The sequence below is a fragment of the Heterodontus francisci genome, chromosome 2 (genome assembly GCF_036365525.1).
Source record: "Heterodontus francisci isolate sHetFra1 chromosome 2, sHetFra1.hap1, whole genome shotgun sequence".
In the NCBI taxonomy this organism is placed as follows: domain Eukaryota; kingdom Metazoa; phylum Chordata; class Chondrichthyes; order Heterodontiformes; family Heterodontidae; genus Heterodontus; species Heterodontus francisci.
In genome coordinates, this window is record NC_090372.1 from 9,500,029 (window position 1) to 9,515,525 (window position 15,497).

The 15,497-nt window shown below is 43.0% G+C and overlaps 1 protein-coding gene across 5 annotated transcripts in view; it reads right to left on the minus strand.

Annotated features, from left to right (window-relative positions):
• Positions 1-15,497, minus strand: part of cpne4b (copine IVb) — a 379,388-nt gene that overhangs the window by 324,558 nt on the left and 39,333 nt on the right. Inside the window, exon 2 of one of the 5 annotated variants that reach the window (XM_068054275.1) lies at positions 13,042-13,115. The exons of the other annotated variants lie outside the window; for them this stretch is intronic. The gene's annotated coding sequence lies outside the window, so the exon portion shown is untranslated. The remainder of the gene's footprint in view (positions 1-13,041; positions 13,116-15,497) is intronic. 5 annotated transcript variants of the gene reach the window in all.

Consider the following 15,497-nt stretch of genomic DNA (forward strand, 5'->3'; position numbering starts at 1 on the left):
GTTAAATTAACACACACCTTCTGATTCTGCTCTCACAGTTCCAGTTAAGTATTATGGATTTCTCTCCGCATTTTTTAATCCAGATCAGGTCTCCTCTGGAGTTTATTTTTCCCCATTTCTAACATTGCAACAGTAACGACACTTCAAAAAGTACTTCTTTGGTTGTAAATAGCTTGGGACATCCAGAGGTCGTGAAAGATGTTCACCTGCAGCGATGCAAATTTAACTGCTTCCCAAATCTTGAATACATGCAAGATGCTCCACAAGTTAACCAATATAGCTGATGGTGCAGGATAATGAATCATAATATCCTGAGGGGCAACTTTTAATAAATATTGAGAAGGAATGTCTAATAATTCCGAAATCATGAAGCATATTCATCGTACAAGGAATCTCTTCAATTCACTCGTTTCTACACTACACAACATTAAGGGGGAAAGATTTCCTATGTGATCATGTGAATGTGAATCAAAATCATAAACCTGGCAAAATGCTAAGGATTTCAATACACAAAGCCCTCTCCCTCCTACCACCCGAGAAAATCTTGCCCCACAGGCAGCTCAAAATGCAATAAAATCATATTAGAAAGATGTGCCTGAACTTAAAAATTAATTTACACACAACAGGAGTGGGACAGAAAAAGGATTTGAAGATGAAAACATCAATGCAAAGCTTGTTAATAAATACATAAGTAATCAGGAGTAAAAATTAATGCAGCTGGGATTGATGACAGCAATTAAAAACAAGAAAGAAAGACTTGCATTTCAATAGCACCTTTCATAATCTCAGGATGCCCCAAAGTGTTTTACAGCCAATGAAGTACTTTTGAAGTGTAGTCACTGTTGCAATGTGGGAAAGTAGCATTAAGGAAACCACCCAACAGGTTTCTGAAGCGAAGCAACAGTCTATAGGGGAAGATTAACAACTGGCCGTCAGCCAAAAATCAGAAGCCAATAGGATCTGCAGACCTACAGCCACTCACAAGATGAAGCAGACTTCACAGAGTTATAGAATGTTTCCAGCACAGGAGGCCATTCATCCCATCATGTCCATGCTGGCTGTCTGCAACAGCAACTCAGCTAGTCCCACTCCCCACCTTTTGCCTGTTTTCCTGCAATTCTTTTCTCTTCAGATAATTATCCAATTCCCTTTCGAGAGCCCCGATTGAATCTGCCTCCACCACAGTCTGAGGTAGTGCATTCCAGATCCTAACCACTCGCTGCATAAAAAAGTTTTTCCTTATGGCAAGAGAACCAGAGGCGACAATCACTTTAAATCGGTGTCCTCTGGTTCTCGACCCTTCCAACAATGGGAACAGTTTCTTCCCATCTACTTTGTCCCGAGCCCCATCTGATTTGAACATCTCTATCAAATCTCCTCTCAAACTTCTCTTCTCTAAGAAGTACAGTCCCAGCTATTCCAATCTATCCACATAACTGAAGTCTCTCATCCCCGAAACCATTCTCGCTAATCTTTTCTGAACCCTCTCCAATGCCTTCACATCATTCCTAAAGTGTGGTGCCCAGAATTGGACACAATACAGCTGTTGAGGCCGATCCAACGTTTTATAAAAGACTCACAACTTCCTTGCTTTCGTACTCTACACCTCTACTTTTAAAGCCCAGGGTCCTGTACGTTTTATTAATTGGGATCTCAACCTGCCCTGCCACCTTCAACAGTTTGTTACCCCCAGGTCCCCTCTGTTCCTGAATCCCGTTTCAAATTGTTTACTTTATTTTACATTGTCTTTCCTCATTCTTCCTACCAAAATGTATCACTTCATACTTCTCTGCGTTAAATTTCATCTGCCACATGTCTGCCCATTCCACCAGCCTAAGTCCTCTTGAAGTCTATCACTGTATAACAATAGTTCCAAATTCTGTCATCTTCAAATTCTGAAATTGGGCTGTGCACACGCAAGTCTGAGTCATTCATGTACATCAAGAAAAGTAGTGGTCCTAATACCAACCCCTGGGGAACCCCAATATATACCTTCCTGCAGTCCGAAACTCAACTATTCACCACTACTCTGTTTCCTGTCACTCAGCCAATTTCACACCCATGCTGATACTGTTCCTTTTATTCCATGCATTTCAACTTTGCTGACAAGCCTGTTATGTGGCACTTTATCAAATGCCTTTTGGAAGTCCATGTACACTACATTACCCTCATCAACCTTTTCCATCACTTCATCAAAAAACTCAAGCAAGTTAGTTAAACATGGTTTTCCCTTAACAAATCCATGTTCACTTTCCTTAGTTAATCCATATTTGTCCAAGTGGCTGTCAATTTGGTCCCAGATCATCATTTCTAAAAGCTTTCCTGCCACCGAAGTGAAACTGACTGGCCCATAGTTGCTGGGCTTATCCTTACACCATTTTGTGAACAAGGATGTAACATTTGCAATTCTTCAGTCCTCTGGCACCAACCCTGTATCTAAGGAAGACTGGAAACTTATGGCTAGTGCCTCCACGAGTTCTACCCTTACTTCTCTCAGTATCCTCGGATGCATATGATCTAGTCCTAGTGACTTATCAACTTTAAGTACAGCCAGCCTTTCTAATACCTCCTCTTTATCAATTTTTAACCCATCCAGTATCTCAACTACCTCCTCTTTCACTACAATTTGGGCCGCATCTTCTTCCTTAGTAAAAGACAGATGCAAAGTACTCATTTAGTACCTCAGCCATACCCCCCTGCTCCATGCTTAAATCTTCTTTTTGATCCATAATCAGCCCTACTCCTCCTTCTGCTACCCTTTTACTACTCATATGCCTGTAGCAGACTTTTGGATTCCTTTTTATGTTAGCTGCCAGTCTCTTCTCATACTTTTCTCTTTGCTTCTCTCATTTCTTTTTGCACTTCCCCTCTGAACTTTCTATGTTTAACCTGGCTCCCACTTGTATTATCCACCTGACATCTGTCATACACACCCTTTCTCTGCTTCATCTTACTCTCCATCTCTTATGTCATCCAGGGAACCCTGGCTTGGTTCCCACCTTTCCCTCTCGTGGGAATGTACCTTGACTGTACTCGAACCATCTGCTCTTTAAAGGCAGCCCATTGTTCTATTACAGTTTTGCATGACAATTTTTGATTCCACTTTATCTGGGCCAGATCCTTTCTCACCCCATTGAAATTGGCCCTCCCCCAATTAATTATTTTTATTCTTGATTGCTCCTTATTCTTTTCATTGCTAACCTAAACCTTATGATACTCTGGTCACTGTCCCCTAAATGTTCCCCGACTGACACTTGATCCACTTGACCCACCTGATTCCCCAGAACCAGGTTCAGCAATGCCTCCTTTATCGTTGGACTGGAAACATACTGATCTAGAACATTCTCCTGAACGCACTCTAGAAACTCTCAGCCTGCTCTGCCCTTTACACTATTATCCCAGTCTATATTATGATTAAAGTCCCCATTATAACCACGCGATAGTTTTTGCACCTCTCTAATTTCCTTGAAAATTTGTTCCTCTACATCTTTTTCCTACTAGTTGGTGGCCTATAAAATTCACCTAGTAGTGTAACGGTACCTCTACTATTTGTTAGCTCGAGCCAAACAGATTCTGTCCTGAACACCACTAGGACATTGTCTCTCTCCAGGACTGTAATATTATCCTTAATCAATACTGCCACCCCTCATCTTTTCTTTCCTGAATACCTTGTATCCAGGAATATTTAGTACCCAGTTCTATCCTTTTTTCAGCCAGGTCTCAGTTATCGACACAATGTCATATTTCCATGGAGCTACCTGTGCTCGAAGTTCACCAACCTCCCTGGGTTCACATACATGAACAGTAAACCTAATTCAGACCATATTGCATTTCCTCCTACTCTGACCCCACTTAATACCTTACTATTTCTTACTCTAGTGCTATCTGTCTCTCCCAATTCTTTGCGCATCTTGTTTTCCCTCTTTAATGTTACCACCTGGTTGCTAGCCCCCTGCCAAGTTATTTTAACCCCTCCCCAATAGCTTTAGCAAGGCACCTCACAAGGACATTGGTCCCGGCTCTATTGAGGTGAAAATCGTCCAGCTTGTATAAGTCCTAACTCCCCCAGAACTGATCTCAATGTCCTAAGAATCTAAAGCCCTCCTTCCTGCACCATCTCTCCGGCCACACAATCATTTACTCTATACTGCAATTTCTATACTCACTAGCACGTGGCACCAGAAGTAATCCAGAGATTACTGCCTTTGAGGTCCTTCTCACTAGTTTCTTTCCTAGCTGCCTAAACTCTGCCTGCAGGACCTCATTCCTCTTTCTACCTATGTCGATGGCACTGATATACAACCTCTGGCTGTTCACCCTTCCCCCTCAGAGTGCTCTGCAGCCGCTCATTGACATCGCTGACCCTGGCACCAGGGAGGCAACATACCACCCTGGATTCATGTCTCTGGCCACAGAAATGCCTGTCTGTTCCCCTAACTATAGAATCCCCTATCACCACTGCTTTCCCAATCTTCCTTCTCTTCCCCTGTGCAGCTGAACCAGCTACAGTGCCTTCGACTTGGCTCTGGCTGCACTCCCCAGAGGAACCATCATTCTCACCAGTACTCAGAACTGAACACTGGTTGGATAATGAGATGCATGCAATACAGGGTTACCAAAAGATGCAACATAGGAGGATGGGATTGAGCTAGTGAACTGGTGGTGAGGTTCAATACTGAATGGACAATGACAGGCCAAGTATCATGATCTCAGCCCCGGATCTCAATTATAGTTGCAGGACCCTGTTCACAGAGCTGCTCATTTGAGAGCCACAACTAACCCTTTGTAGCCCAGTCGATAGCACTCTCACCCAGAAGGTTAAGGGTTCAAGTCCTTCTCCCAGACTTGAATGTATAAAGCTAGGCTGACCAGTGTTGTTCTGAATGAGTGCTGCACTGTCAGAGATGCTCTCTCTTGGATGAGACTTTAAGCAGGAGTTCCCGTCTACCTGCTCAAGTGCACACAAAAGGTCCCATGACATTATTCTGAAGAAGAGCAGGGGAGTTATTCTGGTGTCCCAGACAATATTTATCCCTCAATCAACATCACAAAACCCGACTGTCTGGTCATTTTATTTTATTTAGAGATACAGCACTGAAACAGGCCCTTTGGCCCACCGAGTCTGTGCTGACCATCAACTACCCATTTATACTAATCCTACACTAATCCCATATTCCTACCACATCCCCACCTTCCCCTACCTAAACTAGGGAGAATTTACAATGGCCAATTTACCTATCAACCTGCAAGTCTTTGGCTGTAGGAGGAAACCGGAGCACCCGGCCAAAACCCACGCGGTCACAGGGAGAACTTGCAAACTCCACACAGGCAGAACCCAGAATCGAACCCGGGTCCCTGGAGCTGTGAAGCTGCGGTGCTAACCACTGCGCCGCCATAAACATTGCTGTTTTTGGGAGCTTGCTGTGCGCACATTGACTGCCACGGTCCCTACAGGGGAAAGCAGGAACAGGTTACTGAGTTGGATGATCAGCCATGATCATAATGAATGGTGGAGCAGGCTCGAAGGGCAGAATGGCCTACTCCTGCTCCTATTTTCTATGTTTCTATTACAACAGTGACAACATTTCAAAAGTACTTCACTGGCTGTAAAGCAAAAAAACAAAATAACAAAGAACAGTACAGCACAGGAACAGGCCATTCGGCCCTCCAAGCCTGCGCCGATCTTGATGCCTGTCTAAACTAAAACCTTCTGCACTTTGGGACTCCCTGAGGTTATGGAAGACGCTATATAAATGCAATTCTTTGCTTTTTTCCCCACAATGTGCCACCTATCTGACCTTGGCACAGCAGCAATTGCAGCAAAGAGGATGTAATCTGCCAGGGTGGAGGTGCCCATGGGTCCTGCTTTGAGGCCAAACCACAGTGGCCTATGTGGAAATGGGAATATCAGAAGGAAAAGCAGATCGAGCAAAGAGGAGCTCAAGCAGGTTAGTGACACTAAACAACTGGAATTTATATTTTTTTAAATTAGATTGTCAGTGAAATAATAGTGTGGTCTACACTTCATTCAGGAAATCCCCTGATTAGCAATTAATTGAATCCCTAATTATTTATTTAGCATCAAGCTATAATTATCTATTTCCAGTCTTTTAAAACGATTGGTCATTTAGTTTGTTTGGTTAAGAGAGTTACTGATTTATAAAATATTCGATCAATAGTTTATCCTTTTCATTTCAGTGAGTGAATTATTTATCAAAGCCAGATGAAAATTTCTGCATTCAGTCAGCAAATTAATTATTTATTGCAGCCAGTCATATGTTTATCAAATGCCGGGTCAGACAGCGAGACATCCACCTTTACAACCCACTCTTTGTTTAATAGTAACGTCTTATAACAGACTACTTGCGTAATAATGGTCCATCGATAACACTGATGCTGTCAGAACGTATTCACTTATCTTGTTACTCAATAATTTATTTAATGAGTCCAGTTCAAGGTAGCAATTACCTGTGAGAGCAATCATTTATTGAGTAAGTTAACTTCAGGAAAGGAATTTCCTATATGGACGCCCACTGGATGGTGCTATGAAGGTGAAATTATAGATTCATTTGGAAAAGGAAACCATTCGGCCCATCGAGCCTGGGCTGGCTCTTTGAAAGAGCAATCCACTTAGTCCCATTCCTCTGCCTTTTCCCCGTAGCCCTGCAAAATTTTCTCCTTCAAGTATTTCTCCAATTCCTTTTTGAAAGTTACTATTGAATCTGCTTCCACCGCCCTATCAGGCAGCGCATTCCAGACCATAATAGCTCGCTGTGTGACAAAAATACTTCCCATTGTCGCCTCTGGTTCTTTTGGCAATCTCCTAAAGTCTGTGTCCTCTGGTTACCGACCCTTGTGCCACTAGAAACGGTTTCGCCTTATTTACTCCATCTAAACCCTTCACGTATGTGAACACCTGTGTTAAATTTCCCTTTATCTTTCTCTGCTCTAAGGAGAGTGACCCCAGCTTCACCAATTGCTCCAAGTAACCAAGTACTGAGTATATCCACACTACTGATCTAAACCAAAGCAGGATTTGAGGTAAGGTATCAGAACTTAAATATGCACAAGACCATCTGGGGTACTCAATAGTCAGGAGACAAGCTGCCCCCTTGTACCCAACATTACCACCATCCTGAGGGGACTTGACAGGGTGGATGCTGAAAGAATCTTTCCCCTTGTGGAGAGACTAGAAATAGGAGATGCAGTTTAAAAATAAGGCATCACCCATTTAAGATGGAGATGAGGAGTAAGTATTTTCTCTCAGAAGGTTGAGAGCCTTTGGAACTCTCTTCCCCAGACAGGCTGATTGAATATTTTTAAGGCAGAGGTAGATAAATTCTTGACTAACAAAGGGAATCAAAAGGTATTGGGGGTAGGCGGGAAAATAGAGTTGAGGCCACAAATAGATCAGCCATGATCTTATTAAATGGCGGAGCAGGCACGAAGGGGCCGAATGGCCTACTCCTGTTTCTAATTTGTATGTTCATATCGGTCACCAGTAGTCCAGCATTAGAGGCTCTCAACAAGAGAGAATGGCATCCTGGCAGGTAGGTGAGACTGAGAGGGTTCCTTGGCCACTCTAAACAAGCGACAGTGTTGGTACATAACTAGATTGTGAAATTAATTCAGACTCGTGTTAAATGCTTGGTTAAATATGTTCGCCAGCAAGTTCAAAGTAAATTCAGGTAAAACCATATCTATGTTCCTATATCCCCAATGCAATGTACATGACAGAATTGCTTCACCGTTAAGGAAGTTCTATCCTGCCATGTTGCAAGGATTCCAATGTAACCTTTTCAGAGTTCCCCCTGAGTTTGGAATGTATTTGCTGGGACAATTTCTAAGCCAATTACTTACTACTATTAAAAATATCTCTTCAGAAACATCCTATGGTCCAGATGTATGGAAGTCCCAACAGTCCCCCAATTTCCGGGATTATCCATGACATTTCCCAAGCTGCACTGTAGCCTGTAATAATGCAAGATCCGTGCCTGACTGAAACCAAATACAAAGTGCAACACTTATAAACAAAAGACAATATTTATTAACCTAGCTTTCTTAAGCTGCTTTGTCTGGACCAGGTTGAATTCCCTTAGCCAAGTGCAGGTCCCCAGGAAACATTATTTCTTCCTCATTAACTGGCATCTTGACAAGCCTATTCATTTAAAATGTTGGAGAACATGTCCCATCATTATAATCCTGCAGAGACTAAATTCATCAGTACTAAAAAGATTCTTGGCACCTTGAATAAAACTGAAGGCATGCCATTTAATTCAAGACTGCCTTTCTAAATGAACTGTCAGCTTCAAAATTATTTTTCTAATAAGGTGCTTATTGTATCAAAAGTGGCCAGCACCTTGGGCGAGGCATGGGTGGAGGGAGGCAACATTATGGAGATGGGTGTAGGTCAGTCTTTGTGATGCTCAGGATATTGTGTCCGCAGCTCAGTTTGGGGCCAAATAGGATGGTGAGGTAGCGAGCAGTCAGCTTCAACTTGAGACAGAAGTGAAGAGGGGGATGGAGTGATAGGCGAGGGTATGGAGTGTGAGATGGGAGCTGAAGGGGAAGAGGAAGGGCCACAGACAGATCCTTGGAGGGGCATCAGAGGTAACAATGTGAGGGTGGAAAGAAAAAGCCTTTGCTGGAGATGTTCTAGCTGCAACTGGATAAGCAAGAGTGTAACCAAGTGAAGGAAGTGACACAGAGTTGGATAACACAGGAAAAGTGTTGGAGGAGGATGGTGAGGTCAACCACGTCAAAGGCTGCAGACAGGTTGAGAAGGACAAGGTGAGATAGTGCTCTATAGTCGGAGGATGTCAGAGATGTTTGTGTTGTGGTAGGTGCAGAAACCTGGAAAGATTCCCGCAGTTGCGGGAAAGCTCGGCAAGGGAGGCAGCAACACATTAAAAGGACAATGGTGGCAAAAGGGAGGCTAGAGAAGGGGTGATGCTTTGCAAGAACCAGGGGGGACAAATCTGTGTTTTGCGAAGTGGGGGTGGGAGGTTATCATGGCAGCTATAAGCAGTTATCAGCACTTGTGGGAACCATTTGCAATATTTGCTAGTATGGAGACTAGGAAGGGACGTTTGGTGGTCAACAGTTTACTAGGAAGGAATGCAAGAGAGCTGCAGGTAGGTCTAATGGACAAGATGAGCTCAGACAGGGCATGAGGGGAGATAGGAGAAAAACTAGAGACAGACGTGGGTTCAATGCTAGGACAAGGGAGACCCTTGGGGGAAGTTTGACTGAGTGAGGAGGATATACCAGAGGCAACTGAACGGATGATCTCAAATTTAGTGACAACTTTCATCCTGTGATTAAAAAATAAATATTAACCCCAATCTGCACACAGATTGACCAATAAATAATTAAAGTATTAAAAATATTTTTACTCAGGCCACTAACAACTCAAAAAAAAGTGGAGCGGACAATTAAGAGCAACTAACAAAAGGTTGAGTGGTTCACTTAGAGTCATTTTCTTTTATTATTTTTTAAATCATTTTCCGTTTGAAAGAAATCCAGCCACGCGAAGAACATTTGAAATGATAACCACATTTCAACAGTAAGTTAAAAGGCTGATTCTTCAATTTTAGATGTCTCAAATCTTGAATCACACCATAAATATCCATTGCAAATTCTTTATACTAGTTTATACCAGTAATATTTGATTATGTATGTCTTTATTTCACGTAATAAATACTCTGTGAAACATGGTTTACACTACCTTATTTTATTTTTGCTATAGTCATTTAGGGAACAAGTTCACCAATTCAGCTTCGGTTATTTTTCAGCCAAATTCTATTGCCCCAAGATTTTCCCACATTTACCTGCTCCAGGTCAAGTTACTGACTGGAGCCAGGCACACCAATATATTGATCACTGTATGGCTCAGCATTCTATCGACTGACCCATGCTGATTTCAAACATCTGAAATGTGGATACTCCGAGATATAGTACACTATATTGTAGGAAAAAAGGGGAAGGAGAGAGAGATAAACAGAGGGAGAAAATAAGAAAAAGAACAGGAGAGAGAAAAGAAAGGAGAGTGAGAAAGGAGCAGAAAGAGAGAGATAAATATAGAGCAAAAGGGAGAAGAGGAAAATGAGGATGCGATAGGGGGAAATAAAATGAGAAAGCAAAACAGCTAAGGCTAGAACCATAGAATCCTGCAGCATAGAAGGAGACCATTCGGCCTGTCATGTCTGTGCCGGCTCCTTGAAAGTACAGTCCAATTTAGTTCCAAATCCCATCGCCAATTCTGCAAACTTGTGATTTTGAGTTGCGAGTCTTTTACACCCACTACAATGTGGAAACCAGTTCCCCAGTCACTGTGCCTGCACACCATAAATTACAGGCAAGATGCTTATGGCACTTATTCCCAACATAGAAGATCTCTCGTGTTACATTTTGGGAACACAGCTACAGTGAGTCACCCTCAAAATGTCACGCCTAAAAATTAGCTTCAATAACAACTTTCAAATGTATCAACCACAACAAAAATAATGAGGCAGCCAATCCCTGATAGCGCACTCAGAAACACATATGAGTAGAGCAGAGAAAGAACTGGCAAGATTGGGGGAAGCACTCAAATCACCGATGGAAACGTTTGGGACTGTCCAAAATGGAAAATAGTAAGTTTAAAAAAAAAAATGAACAGAATGGAAGACAAGACAAAATTGTCAGAAGCAAAGATTGCCAGAACCAGCCAAGGGGAAGGATGTCAAAGAGCAAGTAACTGGCCTGGACCAAAGACTTTTGGTAAATTTTATCTGTTACCATTCAGTTATCTATCTTCTATTTAGTCAAACTCAAATATACATATTCAATTTTTCACAAATATACATGTGACAAAACTCAAGCAGTTCTGGCTTGTTTTAGCTGTGTAGAGGTTCATTTATATTCAGTCACCAGTCCTGAAAGTTAATTAAAAATTATCAGCCAGTCAGAATCTTGTTTCAAGCTTAAATTAATTTCAAATATCACATGTTGTGTCGGTATTTGCAGAGTCAAACAAGTCTCTGAGATTGGTTTCCACCCCGAGGGGATCAGCAAGGAATGTCCCAGAATATGATTTCCCTTACTGGCCCTTGAAAGGGTGCAGAGGAGATTGACCTGAATAGTACCAGCGATGAGGGGTTTGACCTACAAGGTTAGGTTGGAAAAGCTGAGGATGTTCTCCTTACAGAAAAGGAGATTAAGGGGAGATCTGATTGAGGATAGAGAGATTATGACAGGTTTAGAGAAGGTGGACAAAAAAAACTGTTCCCATTAGTCGAATAGAGGAGCAGAGAACACAGGTTTAAGGTTTTGGGTAAGAGGTGCAAGGGGTTGGGGAAGAACATTTTTTTTTTAAAGCAGTGAGTGATAAAAACCTGGAACTCGCTGCCTACGAGGCTGGTGGAAGCAGAGACAATGGATGATTTCAAAAGGAAATTGGATGGGCACTTGAGGGCAATAAACGTGCAGGGCTACAGGATAGAGTGTTGGAATGGGACTGATTGGATTGCTCTGCAGAGAGCTAGCATGGACTTGATGGGCCGAATGGCCTCCTTCTGTGCCATAATGACTCTATGACTCGCATTGAGCCTGTGTTTTATCCTTTTTTTTGTCTCTCCCAGGATATTACATGGCTGAGGTGATTTTTCTTCTATTCCTTCATGGGATGTGGGCGTCACTGGCTAGGCCAGCATTTGTTGCCCATCCCTAATTGCCCTTCAGAAGGTGGTGGTGAGTTACATTCTTGAATGACTGCAGTCCATGTGGGGTAGGTACACCCACAGTGCTGCTAGAAAGCGAGTTCCAGGATTTTGACCCAATGACAGTGAAGGAACGGTGATATAGTTCCAAGTCAGGATGGTGTGTGACTTGGAGCGGAACTTGCAGGTGATGGTGTTCCCATGCGTTTGTTGCCCTTGTCCTTCTAGGCAGTAGAGGTCACGGGTTTGGAAGGTGCTGTCGAAGGAACCTTGGTGGATTGCTGCACTACATCTTGTATATAGTACATATTTCTGCCACTGTGCGTCAGTGTGGGGTAAGTGAATGTTTAAGTTAGTAGATGGGGTACCAATCAAGCAGGCTGCTTTGTCCTGGATGGTGTTGAGCTTTGGCTGTTGTTGGAGCTGCACCCATCCAGGCAAGCGGAGAATATTCCATCACACTCCTGACTTGTGCCTCGTAGATGGTGGACAAGCTTTGGGGAGTCAGAAGGGGAGTTACTCGTCACAGAATTCCCAGCCTCTGACCTGCTCTTGTTGCCACAGCATTTATGTGGCTTGTCCAGTTTAGTTTCTGGTCAATGGTGACCCCCAGGATGTTGATAGTAGGAGATTCAGTGATGGTAATGCCATTGAATGTCAAGGGGAGATGGTTAGATTCTCTCTTATTGGAGATCGCCATTGCCTGGCACTTGTGTGGTGTGAATGTTACTTGCCACTTATCAGCTCAAGTCTCAGTGTTGTCCCGGTCTTGCTGCATGTGGACATGGACTGCTTCAGCCTCCCTGTCCTCTTTCCTGATCGCTTCCCACAAGCCCACACTGCCCCCATGCCTCCTCAGTCACTTTTTACACTAAACTAGCATTTCAGTTCTCAAATCGCCCTTGATGAGAAACTTAACCAAACCAGCCACATTGATACCATAGCTACAAGACAAGGGCAGAGGCTGGGTACTCCACGAGGGGTGGTTCACCCATTGACCACTGATAATCTACTCATCACACATTCAATTGAAGGATTATATAAATTCCAACATAGTCCCAACACCTTTGAAAACAGGTTAAACACTACACCTCAACTTCCTGCCTCATGTCATGCCCACTTCTACAGTCCAACCAAAATAAACACTCAGCACGTACAAATATTAAATTCTACAAATAAATATTTTTTTCTATTTTGTTCTTAGTTCTTTTTCTATTACACTTTCTTCTTCCTTGCCTTTTAACTTTCATTTTCATTACACGTAGAATTTACAGAAAGCAATTTTGACGAGATTGTAAATGAGTAATTTCTTTCCCCCATTTCTCCCATTGTCATCACTTGCCTTCACAAAAAGCTATGAGAAGCAAATTAGTCCACGTCAGTTCCCCCTGCTCCATTACCCTCGACTATCAAGAGCTGTAATGAAGAACAATTCATATTAACTGTTTATTACTGAAACTGTGAAAACCAACTTCTTTTTCCCCAAAGTAGTTCACCAGTTTCAAGCAACTCAGCATTTTCATGTAATATTTATGTTGACATCTTGCACAAAGTTCACCCTTGTATTAGCATAGATTAGCCGATCAAATTTGTACCTTTTTTGTTCATTCATTTACAGGATGCAGGCATCACTGGCAAAACCAACATTTATTGCAAATCCCTAATTGGCCTTGAGAAGATGTTGGTGAGCCACCATCTTGAATATAACTGAGAGGCTTTTAGAATTTTTTTCATTCTTTCATGAGACGTGGGCATCGCTGACAAGACCAGCATTTGTTGCCCATCCTTAATTGCCCTTGATAACTGAATGGCTTGCTAGGCCATTTCAGAGGGCCGATAAAGAGTCAAACACATTGCTGCAGGCCAGACCGGGTAAGGACGGCAGATTTACTTTCCTGAAGGACATTAGTGAACGAGATGGGTTTTTACAATCTGGTAGTTTCATAGTCACCAATTCTGATACTAGCTATTCATTCCAAATTTATCAAGTTAACTGAATTATATTCCCATTTGCTTTGGTGGGATTTGAACTCATCTGAAATCACTAGAACAGTATCACCATATCAGTGCTACCATACTCCAGTACCTCCATGACAGGGCAGTTGACACAATTAGTTGCAGAATGGTGTGGTTAAGGGTGTTTGTGGACAAGGTTGGGTAGTAGACCCGGGTGGCAGTGCTGGGTAGGTTTGCCCGTGCCTCTGTACTATTCCAACAGAGAGCCCGGTTGTTGCTGTGACTTTTAACTGCTGATCACTGGTACTGGTTTAGGCCACCATACTCTCTCTGATATACAGTGGACCCATGGGGGAAGAATGTAGTTAGCGCCCAACCTATAGGTGTGTAATGAGCGCCTGCCAAGACCACGGGCACTCACTCCGAACAGATCAGGCTAAAGATCCACTAAAATTGGCACTCAAGGCTTCCTCATGATAATTGCAGTGAGCTGCCTGCTCCAGTCACCATGGAGTGGTTTGGGTGGGAGTGCTTATGCTGCCCATAGGTAAGTCCTGGGCTCCACATAAATCTGTTCAAAAGGATTTATCTATCTTTCTGGTGGTAGCGTCTCATTAAGGGCCTCTGATTAGGCCACATCATGAATCAAACAAACGATGCAAAGCAGACCTGGTGCTTTTCCATTCACCACTGCCGAATTTCATGGAAAGGTCTCGAAACAGTCAATAAGACCCTCATTAACATGCCCAAGGGGAACCAATGCTTGTCTTAGGTGACCATCAGGGATGCCTGAATATTGCCCAAATCAACATGGGGGCCTAACTTATTTCCAATATCTTCGAGACGTGCGACATTGTGCCGCAATATTGGTCCATTTTAGCCCCATTTTCTCCCTGGAAATCAGTGATATTGAGGCCCAATTTCTACAGCCCCAAGCACCCTCCCCCCCGTTCCACCCCATTGGTCACCTGAATACAGCCACAGTTATCTCAAGTGGTTCTGTAGCATTCTTGAGCCTACCAATACTTCAGAACAAAGCCTGTATATATTGCACATGCTCAGTCAGTTTAAAATTAGGATTGGCCACTTCTGGGCCACTAGATGTCCCACATGGGTGGGGAAAGTTTATAGCCAATGAGCAAGAAGCGCATCACTGTGCTCGTGTCACAAATTGGGAGCTTTGCGTTTTGACAGCATCTTTAAGAGTGCTGGCCGGGTGGCAATATCCCTGAACAGAGTGCAGATTGTAAGCAGAGTGTGCAGATATGAGTTTGGTGAGTGGGGAGTACGGTGAAGGGCGGGGGGGAAGGTGATGTTCTTTTTTTCTACTCTCTTCACCCTCCAGTATTTGGTTCTTACTTCGGTGCAGTGTAAGGAGCTGGTTGGTTGGGAAGATCTATAAATAAAAAGAACTAAAATTTTAAAATACCTACAACACATATCTGTGTAATTAAGAAACGTATAACTCTTAGTTGTAGGTGGTACTAACATTTAATAAGCACAGTAAACTGTAGTATACATAGGAATTATTCTAAGTTAATTAAGAAAGTCAGTATTGAGGGACAGGACGGTGTGATCATGAGTGAGGCAGGTAAAGGGACTGAGCACACAGCTGTGGAAGAGCCTCTGCCTTTGCAATTGTCAAACAGGTTTGAGGTGCTTTCAACCTGTATGGACAAAAGTGAGGTCTGCAGGGTGGTTGAGCAGACTGGCCATGGCATCATGGTACAGGAAGCCATTCAAGCGGGGGGAGCAAAAAGGAAAGTAGTGGTAGTAGGGGACAGTATAGTGAAGGGGATTGACACTGTTCTCTGCCGCAAAGGGCAAGAGTCCTTAAGACTG